The sequence below is a fragment of the Acipenser ruthenus genome, chromosome 27 (genome assembly GCF_902713425.1).
Source record: "Acipenser ruthenus chromosome 27, fAciRut3.2 maternal haplotype, whole genome shotgun sequence".
Lineage (NCBI taxonomy): Eukaryota > Metazoa > Chordata > Actinopteri > Acipenseriformes > Acipenseridae > Acipenser > Acipenser ruthenus.
This window is the reverse complement of record NC_081215.1, coordinates 24,975,439-24,987,595: the sequence shown is the minus strand read 5'-3', so window position 1 is coordinate 24,987,595 and position 12,157 is coordinate 24,975,439. Positions and strand designations below refer to the sequence as shown.

The 12,157-nt window shown below is 37.0% G+C and overlaps 1 protein-coding gene across 5 annotated transcripts in view; it reads right to left on the bottom strand.

The window, feature by feature from the left end:
- LOC117431973 (PHD finger protein 21A-like) overlaps positions 1–1,240 on the bottom strand; it is a 56,383-nt gene extending 55,143 nt beyond the window's left edge. Inside the window, exon 1 of one of the 5 annotated variants that reach the window (XM_034053307.3) lies at positions 815–1,240. The gene's annotated coding sequence lies outside the window, so the exon portion shown is untranslated. The remainder of the gene's footprint in view (positions 1–814) is intronic. The other 4 variants (XM_034053310.3, XM_034053306.3, XM_034053311.3 and 1 more) reach the window with 4 other exon arrangements.
- Positions 1,241–12,157: the final 10,917 nt, after the last annotated feature.

Here is a 12,157-nt window from a genome sequence, read left to right as displayed (position 1 = left end):
AATACAAAATAGTAAATTACAGGCCTGTAAAACACGAATGGGAAAATCAATAAGTTAAAAATAAATACATAAATAGATAAATAAATAAATGTATAATTATGTAAAAAATAAAATAAAAGGAAACAGTAAATAAATAATTTAAGTCCCTGTCTTCATGCAAAGAGATGATTAAGTTGCACTACTATGATCATTACAGCTCTGCCTCGGCTCAGTTAAGCCGTCCGCCAATAGAATCGCACTTCCACAAACATGCAATAGAACACATTAACTTTAGTGGGGAAGCAAGACGCATTTTCCGAAGAGGTGCGTCTCAAAAAATGTAAAGATACAAAGTAATTTAGACAGTTTACATATTTAAAAAGAGAAAATAATAACAACAAGTATTTACCGCTAGCAAATAATAATAATAACAATACTAATAACCAATATATTATGTCCCGTTACCCAAAACTAAGTGCGCACGGAGCCCAATTTCTTTTCTTTTTGTTCATATTTATATATAAAAGTCGATGAAAGAGAAATGAAGCTGGTCGAGTTAAGTTTGGAATGTGCCCTCCCTGCTGCACTACTCCTCGCTGTCCTCCAATAGCAGTGCACTTAGAAAATAACACAACTCCAGTCCTAGAATTAGGATCATGAACAAAAACAATGTGCCCCAAACCGCTCCCCCCTCGCTCAAAACACCAACGCGTCATTTGAAAAACACTAAAATAACTCTACAGTGTTTTAAAAGTTGCGGTGCGTATACAAATAAAAGTTCTTATAATAATAATTTATATATATCTATATAAAAAAGCTCCGGGGCTGCGCTTACCCTCCTCTTTCACTCTTGAGCAGCACACAGTCAGCAGCTCCTCTCCTCACACACACAAATTATTTAAATAAATATTTACAAACACTCCAGTCTCTATCTGCCGTATCCTTACACGGATTGAAAATTTGAGCAGAAAAGGGTTACATCCCCTCCACTGAGTTATAACTGCATTTTTTGTTCGATTTGATTTTTTTAAATTTTGTCTAAAAAAGAGAGAAACTGAGATACAAAACAAGAACTCTTCTTCAATCTCATTCACCCCCGGCCTGAGCACACTGCTTATCAATCCGCGCAGGAAGAGGGAGCTTGAAGGGGGGCCGGGGAACTGAGGAGCGAATGAAAATAAAGCGGACCGACACCCGCTCAGATCGATTCAGCGACCTCGAAAACCCGTTAAAAAGGCGACGTTTTGCGGCGGTACCCACCGAACCACGGGGAGAAATTGTGTTTGAAAGAGCGAACTACTTTGTGTGACGGTGCGGCGAATTTATTTCACTTTGCCTAAGGAACGGGGGTGCTACGACTCCCATTGCCTAGGGAAAAAACCCGGATGTAAACTCAGTGAAACTCGTTTGGAGCGAAGTAACTCAGTGCAACTCAGTTTAATGCAAAGAAGATCGCGCAGCAATCCATTGCTGTGTTGTACCGCACGTTCACGCAGCGACACAGACAGTTATCACAGCACAAAGGGGTCCCAAGTCCTGCAACAACCAAACGATTAATCGGCAGCAAAGAATAAACTTAATTACACACAAACTATTCTGGGAGGAGAACAAAGCTGCTGCACGTGCGCAACAGAAGGGTATAAGTTTAGGACCGGCATGAGATTACAACAATACTGTTGTAATGTAATACCGGTCTTAAATATTGATTATGAATAGTAATTGTACATCTAACTTCAACTTTTTTTTTTTTTTTTTCTTCTCTCTCCTGCAAATACTTAGGCAGGTGTGTGTGTGGTTTCACGTTTTGATTTTCATAAATAATATTTCAATTTATTTTGTTTCAAACTCTTTTGGAGGGAGCAATTTTCCACAAATACACATTTTATTATTTCTATACAGTATATTAAGCAAAGAAATATAAACCTTGAACTCAGTACTGTAGTATTTGTGCACACGAGTAAAGAAATATACTCAGGGTCAATGGCACCTGACACCTGCATTTTACTGTCAAAAGGGGCCAATATCAGTGTTTTTTAAAAGGTGAGACTTTCCTGTATTGTTGGTTACCACGTTTGACCCTTTTAAAATATATACATTTAGATTTACTGACCTCGGACCAGGTTTAAAACCAGGACAGTCAGTGTGTACACCGTTCTGTGGTTTACATATGTTGGTCATGTGCACTTGTCTCCCGTAACTGTGTAGCACATTTCCTAATTCTGCCTTGCTTTTCTTATTTAGTCCATTTTGGACATGCTATAAAAGGGACTTTGTGTTGTCTGTCATAGATTGCTACATCAATCTGGTTGATCACAGTAAAGTAGCACACTGGATACCTACAGTAAAATGCCGTCTGTGGTTCCCAGGAGGAAGTCAATTTGTGGGCTGGATAACCCTCACCTAGGTCAGCCAAGGTCATGACATGGACTGACCTTCCTGTCAGTTTCAGTTTAAAAAATAACAGATAGTCCGGAACATCATTTTTAATTAACGATATACTGTAGATCTTGTTTAACAAACCCGCAGCTATACACATGACAGCAGGACCCTCTCAAGCCAGAACCAACCCAATTAAAGTAGACAATATTTGTAGGCACTTTATTTGAATTGAATTGTGCACTGAAAAAAAAACAGACCAATATTTCCAGTACCAAACTCCATCCTTTTGCACCAAAGGACATAATGAATAATGGGGGGCTGTTATTCATTTGCATATATAAACAAGATCAAATATGTTTGCTATTTAGTATTTGCACAAGTAAGAATTCAATTAATTGCCAAACTGGTTTATTAATTAGTTGAAGGGTCTCAATTCTCCCCACCTGTCAGGGGTCTCCCTGATTCAGTCCACCTCCCCACCCCCTCCTCCTCCCACAAGAAAAACAGAGTGGCCTTCCTTCAAGGGAACAATAATAAGTCACACTTGCTATAGGAAAGCAATATGTCAGTGGCCCGCTGCCACAGTCGTGTAGTGTTGTGCGGAGTGTGCTGGCAGTAGAATGGAGAATGCAATATTGCTGATTGGTTTAACAAGACAGATGTCAAATTAAATATCATGCCACACTGTTGGCTATAATAACCAATTTATAAAAACTTGGAGAGAAAAAAGAAATAACACAAAGAAAAATATATATATATATATATATATATATATATATATATATATATATATATATATATATATATATATATATATATGCTGCTACTCCTGTCATTGCTCTGAATATGCAAGCATTTTGAAAGTAACCCGGGAAGGCCTATAACTAAAAAAACGCACATTTCAAAAGCATTATAATATAGGCCATGCAAAATTGGTATAGATCTGCTTAAGATATTAAAGATTTGCCATTAATCAAATACGGAGAATGAAAAAAAAGCATCTGAATTCTCTGGTTAGGGTCTCTTGTTTTGCAGTTTCCTTCAAGCAGTTTTCAATAATGGTATAGTCCTGCATTTTAAAAAACCCCAGAAGCCTTATTGACAACATTGTAGACTCTTGAACTGTGTTTATTTACAGCTACTGTACATGTTTCTATGTACAGTGGCATCCACACATACTTTCACATATACAGTGCATTTGTTTTTCACAGTGCGCTTTTCTTTCATTACATTTTCTGATCATCCCTTCTTTAATTACCTGGTTACCTGATTGTTGGTGACCTTTCCGTGTTTCGTTTTTACTTTCCAGCTAAGGCAAAACATTCTGGGAGTAAAATTCAGATGGGCATCATTTACGAAATATTAAATATAAAATGTACCTGACCCAGCATCCTCTGTGTATCGCACAAATTTCGGTTTTCCAAAAATATTTTGCCTTAGTGTTTTTCAAACTTTTTTTTTTTTTTTTATCTCGGCGTACCACAACATAAACAGTATAGCTGACTGCATTATTTTAAAATTGGAGTTTTAAAGAACGGTTGATTTATGTAAATTAATAATATGTTAAGTTAAAATACATCCATGAGGCACCAGCACAGCCGGAGCTACGAACCTCCAGCTATAATCTTTATTTATAAAACGTAATGTTTTGATGCTGCGAGCTGATTGGCTGTTGAGGATTTTTTACATTGCAGTTAAGTAGTACAATGACCGGCTGAACTTATTTTTGCCGAAGCGCATGTTCAATGAATGCATTATCAATACACGACATATTAAAATCGCAATAAATACACATTGTTGTGTGAGGTCTTTTATAGTTTTTAGTTCCTTTCGTCACATTTGATCTTTTCTGAGGCATGACAGTAGCAAATGGTTTGCAATAGGATCTTAAACTATGCTGTCGCTTCCTTTCCGTAATTATGTAATTGCCAAACACTGCAGGCTAGCCTGTGTTCATTTACTGACAATGTAAATTGATTTCCCACAGCGAGAGATTATTTTGGGGATCCAGTGCATGCTCTACCATAACTGAGTCACTGCCTGGGATCATTCAAGTGCTGTGTGGATAAGCTGTTTGGATCCAAGCAAGTGTGAGCTCCTCTCATGAATGTCCTTATTTTCTGATGTACTTAATTAGTCCATTGTATAACAAATACATACTGTACACCCATCCATCTATCCATACACACATACACACATACATACATACAAACATACATACATACATACATACATACATACATACATACATACAGTCAAATAAATAAAAAAAGGCTAGTTTATCTTGCTATGCTGTTTCTTGCACTTTGTATTTCTAGGAATAACATCATCAGATCGAATAATCATCTTCTCTCCAACCCCCACACTCACCATAGAGCTACAGATCCCACAGCCTGCCAGCAATGTTAAATATAAGAAGAATGGATCTCTCTATCTCTCTCTCTCTCTCTCTCTCTCTCTCTCTCCTCTCTCTCTCTCTCTCTCTCTCTCTCTCTCTCTCTCTCTCTCTCTCTCTCTCTCTCTCTCTCTCTCTTTGGGTAAGGGTCATTCATTCCCCTAGACTGGAATATAATGAGGCCCCTCTGCTAGCCTGGATGCAATCTGGACAGTCGTTGCCTTTGCTGCTTGGGTCTGTCACTTTTGTTTTGTTGTGTCCCAGTACAATTTAATTCAAGTAAACAAACCAGACAAGATGACCCATGGCAACTGGAAAACAATATGTAATAGAAATAGAAAGCAAGACTACATTCAATGCTGACTCTATGGTAGTATTTAAACACATTCACGACACATAATACACTTTCAAAAGGGAATTTTCTGAGTGCAATGAAACAAGGCAACAGTATAAAACTGTTGGAAGCCTGTCAGTTGTTCAGAACTAAACATGACTAGCTCCTAACTGTAACTACGTTGTGTCTTGGTAGTTTGTACAAATTAAGCTGGTTTGGCCTTTTCAGGGAATGTATTTATTACATTACTATTATTATTATTATTATTATTATTATTATTATTATTATTATTATTATTATTATTATTATTATTATTATTATTATTATTGTTATTGTTATTATTATTATTATTATTATTGTTATTGTTATTATTATTATTAGACCTATGTTCGCTTTTGTTTGTGTTGTATATCTCTTTTTCATGTTTTATAATAATGTTGTTAGTATTGAAAGAGGGGCAGAGACTGTACAGGTGCTGTACAGTAGATGCGGCCAGTAGCAGGACCCTGCGCTCCCACGACTTCTCATCTGTCATCGTGTTTGATTTAATCTCTTTTACAAACCTGATCTCTTTTGAGGGTAGTTCTGATTGCCTCATTTTTCTATCGGCCATGCGCCCCGCTCATTTAATCCCACCGCTACGCTCCTAGGCTCTTCAGAGCGCTCTGTGACGAGAGAGAGCGCTCTGCTTTTTGGAATCTAAAAAAAAAAAAAAAAAAAAAAAAAACTCTTCGCGTTGTGCAGAAAAAAGGTGTATGATGTAATTAGAGTCAATAAACCATTTTAAACATTGGAAAAAAACAGCTCTTTTATACTGGTGCTCTTCTAGAGGTTTGACTGCAGTACATTAAGTTCTTCAAAGCCTGACCAGCACAAAGCATTTTGTGACATTTGTACTGCGATGATAATTTGTTGTACACGTCTAATGAAATAATTTACCGGAGCTAGAAGAAGTGTGTGACCTTAATCCAATTTAAAAACTAGACACTGTACCCACACGCACTGCAGCGTCTGACTGCAACTTCATTAAAAACACACGCAATTTTATCTAGGGTGAGGGTTACAGGTCAGACCCGTCGTTCAGCTGGAGATGTAGAAAGTGACAATGGCGTAATGTGCTCTAAAAGATGGCAGGTATACAGGACATTTGAAAAATGTCTGTAATAAATCCAAAAGCAGGATGATCTAGCACCAGTAGGATAAAGCCATTGATCAGTTTCTTTGTCGGAAGCATGTGCTCATTATTCATAATGTGGCCTTCCACTTTGTGGGTGGAAATGTGTATAGTCTTACAGTATCTCCTCAGAGCATAACAGAATTACAATGACTCCCTGAATAAAATATTTCTTTCTTTCTTTCTTTCTTTCTTTCTTTCTTTCTTTCTTTCTTTCTTTCTTTCTTTCTTTCTTTCTAATCACTCGATTATTATTATTATTATTATTATTATTATTATTATTATTATTATTATTATTATTATTAATAGTGTATGTTATTTTTTCTTTATTATTCCTATCCTGGTTTGTAATCATCTTCTCAATCATAATTATCAATAGTATTCAAATACTGTATTATTATTAAGTACTGTATTTAATTACTATTAAATCATTTATTCCGTTCCTTGGAAGAAGAAAGCTGTAATAGATTTAACCCAGGCCTATCTGTTTTATTGTATTTTCCTCACTTTTCCTGCAGCTCGAGGGCTTGCTGTGAATGTTCTTTGACCCACAGGTTACTAGATAACCAGTACAGAAGATGAATATTAATTTCTAAAATGCACCTATAGGTGGCAGGCTAACCCATTAAACTTGTCTATTCGAGCAGGTGCTAATAATAAACTCACAGCTCAGATCTCTCCTCCCCCCCCCCCCCCCCCCCAGAAAGCCATTTTGGTTAGATTTAATAATCTAGTTCCAGGAATGTACTGGAGGACTGGTTTTCTTTAGAGTACAGATACTGCAGAAATTCAAACGATACCCAAGACTAATTGGATTCATTCAAGGTAACAAAGCAACACCTGGTTTAACTTTGATACACAGAAATGATAAAACGATACACAGAAATTCGTCTCAAAACACACCGACAGGGCTTTCTTTTCAATTAAAATTCAGTCAGGGAAACTTTGAATTTTATAGCAAATAAAAATAACATGCTGTACACCTGTCTGTTTTTTTAGGCTATTGCTTTTGAAAGCCTGAGCTGTAAACCTCGGACCTAGAGTATCCACAAGGGGGCGCTCATAGTACAATGCATTCAATTAGTGAACCGCACCAGTGTAAAAGTAGATTTATTAAGATTGTAATGTCCCATTTGATATACAAATGTAATATGGACCCGCAGTGACTTAAGGCATTGACATATTATATATATATATATATATATATATATATATATATATATATGTGTGTGTGTGTGTGTGTGTGTGTGTGTGTGTGTGTGTGTGTGTGTGTGTGTGCGTGTGTGCGTGTGTTTGTGTGCGTGTGTGCGTGTGTTTGTGTGTGTGTGTGTATCGCTACTGTTGTATTTATAGTCCAACAAAGACAGTGAATACACATTGAATAATAAAAATGTACTCCACTACATTTAGCCAGTGGCAAGTTGTTTCTAATTTGCTAACTTGTGGTTGAGATATTCTTGCACAACGACCATGTTATTTTTCACCGTGAAATCCCATTAAAAGTGGCCTATAATGTATTTCTTTGCAAATCACACTACTGGAAAACAGTGCTAGATTGACAGTGCTGTACACAGAAAACTCTATAGAATGTAATGGAAAAACATACTGATATTTAATAGGGTTTGAAGCCTTTATATAAATATTATTATATAAAGGTATCATGATTCATTTTTGTCTTTTTGCTAGAAAAGTAGAATTTTCCACTTACTGCAAATATTCTGAAGGGGAAGGATTTCTTTGGATGTTGGCAGCAATGCAAAAGATTTACAGTAGGAAAGAATTTAAAAAAAACCCAAAAAAAACAACACACATCCAAAAGTGTGTAGAACACATTAAAATGGAGCAAAAGATTTCTGAAATTCCAGGCTTTGAGAAGAGCTTTGCGTATGGAAATTGACTTCTGACATTCCACAACCTGACGTTTTATTGACTTTTTACAACCCTGCCTCCCTCACCCTCCCCAACACACAAACCATTTATTTTGTAATTTTAAGGGCGTTATTATAGTCCTAAGCAAATCACGTGCAGTAGACTACAGTGTCTATTTCTGATACCATTGGATTTCAAAATATAGTGGGGTACCATTCAACCAACAGCCATGCAGTTTCCACTGCTCAGCCACTCCTCAGTACAGACCCAAAGAATCATTGGAGCTCATTTTCTATTCTGTATTTATCAATATCTGTATTTGATTATGGCCGCATTAAAACCATTTTTTTTTAAACAAATGTGTTTGAGGAAATACTTATCCAAATAATGAACACAATCATTAAATCACAAGATTTTTGTGAAAACCCCACTTGAGCTTTATGTAATTACCACAGCAATTACGGAACCTGCCAACAAATCTGAATGATGTTTTTAAAATGCGTCCACTTGTAGTGCGCAGAATGTCACAGCGATGCTCAGGCTGGCTGCAGAGATTGTGAGCTCTTTCAGTGTCAGTGGTTTTCAGTAACTTGGTACAGGTCTAAAATATCACTCCCTGGCACTCCCTCCCTCAGCCTCTATCACACTCAACGTACAGGTTAGTTGCAGCTGCCACACGGAAACTAAATTAAATAATGCGATTGATTAGCCCATCAATAGCACACATAGCTGCCGGAAACGAATTGCATGTAGGGGTAGGGATTTGCGGTCCTTATTCCTGCTAAACTGAAATTAGATAAAACAATAATGTTACTGTGGAAACCTCACCCAGCCACATTTAAATGGCTCTCAAACATGTCCTCTCTCTAGGTTCAGCCTGCACACTAGAGTGTAACCATTAACCTGTTCCCCTGAAAATGTGTTCCTGGCCTCGAAGCCCCCAACACTTTTTTCTTTTCTCTAGTTTTTAATTGATTGTAAAACTTTGTAAATTTTACATTCTACCAGCTTCTTTTAAAATAATAGTGCCTGAAACAACTAAACAGTCATCCCAATAAGAGAAAGCCTTACCTCTCCGCATGATTAAGTAGGATGAGAATAAAAAGCTGTGGGTCTCCCAGGCTCACGACTTCCTGGCTGCATGCCGGCAGTCTGGGGAGCTCGTCAGCTCTGGCATGTGTTTTCCCTATCAGAGCAGGTTGGAGAGGACGAAAAGCTCCCCGTGCATTTTATTGACCCCTTGTGGGTGAATTCTTACTGCAGGCCAATGGCAGGACGTTCTTGCAAACAGTTCTGAGGGGGACTCCATTTGAATCAAGCCCAATGCTTTGACTTCATCTCAAGTTCCATTACAATTAGATGCACCGAGGGCAGTGTCACAGCTGGCAGTCAAGATTTCTCAAAAGTCTTTTAGTGGTAAACTTGTTTACTGTAAGATAAACTGGCGAAGCAATTATCTCTCTCGTTTTGTTTTTGTTAAATTATGGTTAGCCTTCAAATCGCTTCACTTTACTACACTTCGCTATGCTTGTAGAACTGTTTACCACAGTGCACTTTTCTACTATTGAACAACTCTGTTTATCAAGTGCAGCCTTCTCTACCTCTACAGCTCCTTGTTCTGCACAGGGCAGACTATGAGCATGCAACAGGTCAGTAACTATGCAGGGAATTAGAATTGGCCTTCGCAATTGAACTCTAACCACTAAGACACATTGAACCTTGTATCTGAATCTTTTTTTTATCAATTCAAACTTTTTTTATTTACTCATTTTTCTTTTTCCATTTTTTTCCCTAGACACATGATTCATAATGTCATGCAATCTGTTTATCTGGTCTGGAAAGCCAATGGCTGAATTTGCACTGAGTAGTCACATCGCACACTATACCCTTTAGACTGCACTAGCTCTAAAACTAGCTCCCTGGGAAATATTATAGTATAATGATTATACTGAATTATCAATGTACCGGTGTAGACATTGTTTATTCATTAGCAGCTTTTGTAATGTTTTGTAAAATCAGAGACTATTATTAGTCAAAAACAATGTTAACTTAATGTTTAATGTACATCCTTGATATTTTTTTGGACTCTTGTGTCATAGGAATTAAGACAAAATGAAAAACCTCATAAAAGATAATTATACAATGACGATATTTAGAAAAAGTGAGCGTCAAACATGAAGTAAAAAGTAAAAAAAAAATTATTTGACACTATTTGTTAAACTCTTTATACACTTGATCCTCTCAGCCAATCAGGTGCTGTAAATTCATTATCCCATGTCAGCTAACCGTGGAGCCTAGAATTCTGAAACTCTCCCTGTTTGAATTTTAAAACTGTTGGCTCCATACTGAACAAACAAAAACACCTTTATAACAATAATAAAAAATACAGAATAAATGACAGCTGTTGACTTCATCTTATCAGGCAAAATCCCCTTGGAAGAATGGCTTGCTGAACCAAATAATGTAAACATAAACCCACTCATTTTAAAGAATCCCATTGAAGACAAGCACTAAGCAGGATCAAGGTCTTTTCCAGCCTGCTTATCTGGTGACAGGCTGGTGGCCCGGGATCAGTTATGTATGGGACTTGTTTATTGGTACAAGGGGAAAGACCTGGAGTTCAGCCAATCACAAGTCTGTAACCACAAACATGGTTCTTATTATGTAACAGCTGTAGGTGTCCAGTAGAAGAGGTTATGTAAGGTTGAAATTCTGAACAGCGAAGGATGTCACGCTTTCAAGTTCAGTAATGGAGGAAAAAAGATGATCTTTTGTTAAAAAATAAAATCCCTTTTGTAGAAATGAAACTTCAAAAGTTATTTTCAAATTACTGTACTCAAATGAGTGTGACGTTTTCTTGCCAATTCCCACACGCACACGCACACACGAGCACGAGCGCACACACGCGCACACAAGCACACTGCTAGAGAGCTCTTCAGCTGTATGTTGGGTTTCCTTATTTCATTTTTCTTTAAATCTGATGCAATAGTCTGAAAGGATTTCTCCAGGCCTCGGGTGCTAAACTCACTAAGCTTGTTTTCTCTGGGCTGCTGACTTATGTTCTCCAGATGTGAGTATGGCCCTGCATCAAGGGTATGTGAGTTCAGTGAGCTATTCGTCTGGCAGCGTGGCTGGATCTCTGACCCCGAGACTGGGTAGGAACAGCTTGCAGAATGGATGCAGTGAGCTGGTATCTCTTCTCCTCACCTGGAAAGAAAAAAATAAAAGAATAAAAAAGAGGCCTTTTCACAGCCCTGCTTCGCAGACCACATTATTATTATTGTTATTATTATTATTATTATTATTATTATTATTATTATTATTATTATTATTATTATTATTATTATTATTATTAGTAGTAGTAGTAGTAGTAGTAGTGGTAGTAGTAGTATTGTTTTTGTTCATGTTTGTCACATTTGACATTTTTTGTCAGTTTTTCGTTAACTACAAAGCGATATGCAATTCAATATGTTAACGTAACATTATTCCACAGGTTTCATTAGACTATGAAACAAAATTTGTTAATTCTATAGGGTGAGGCAAACATTTTGGCCATAGCTATAGTATCAGCCCAGTATAAGGCCAAATACAATAATAATAATAATAATAATAATAATAATAATAATAATAATAATAATAATAATAATACGGACTACTGCGTCTTCACCTTACAGCTGGCCTCTGAATACCTCTGGGTGGTGAGTGCAGGGCGCACAGGAATAGGGTTGGCTTGTTGCTGCCGCACCCCACCCCATTTAAATATAGAACATTTTGTCCCTGGTCATTGCAAGGGAAATAAATCAGGTGGCATCAGTAAATATGGTTGGTTGTAGGATTTCTGAATTAGTGATGTACAGACATTTTGCAATGTGTCTTTTCCCATATATATTTTTCAAATCAATTTATCTCCCAGTATTTAGAAGCTGACTTTGTGAGCCTGAGGTAGATTGTCATATATATAACAAGCCCATATATCACATCAGCCAAAAGCCATCTTATCAATGACTTCACAAGCTGGCAGGTAGCC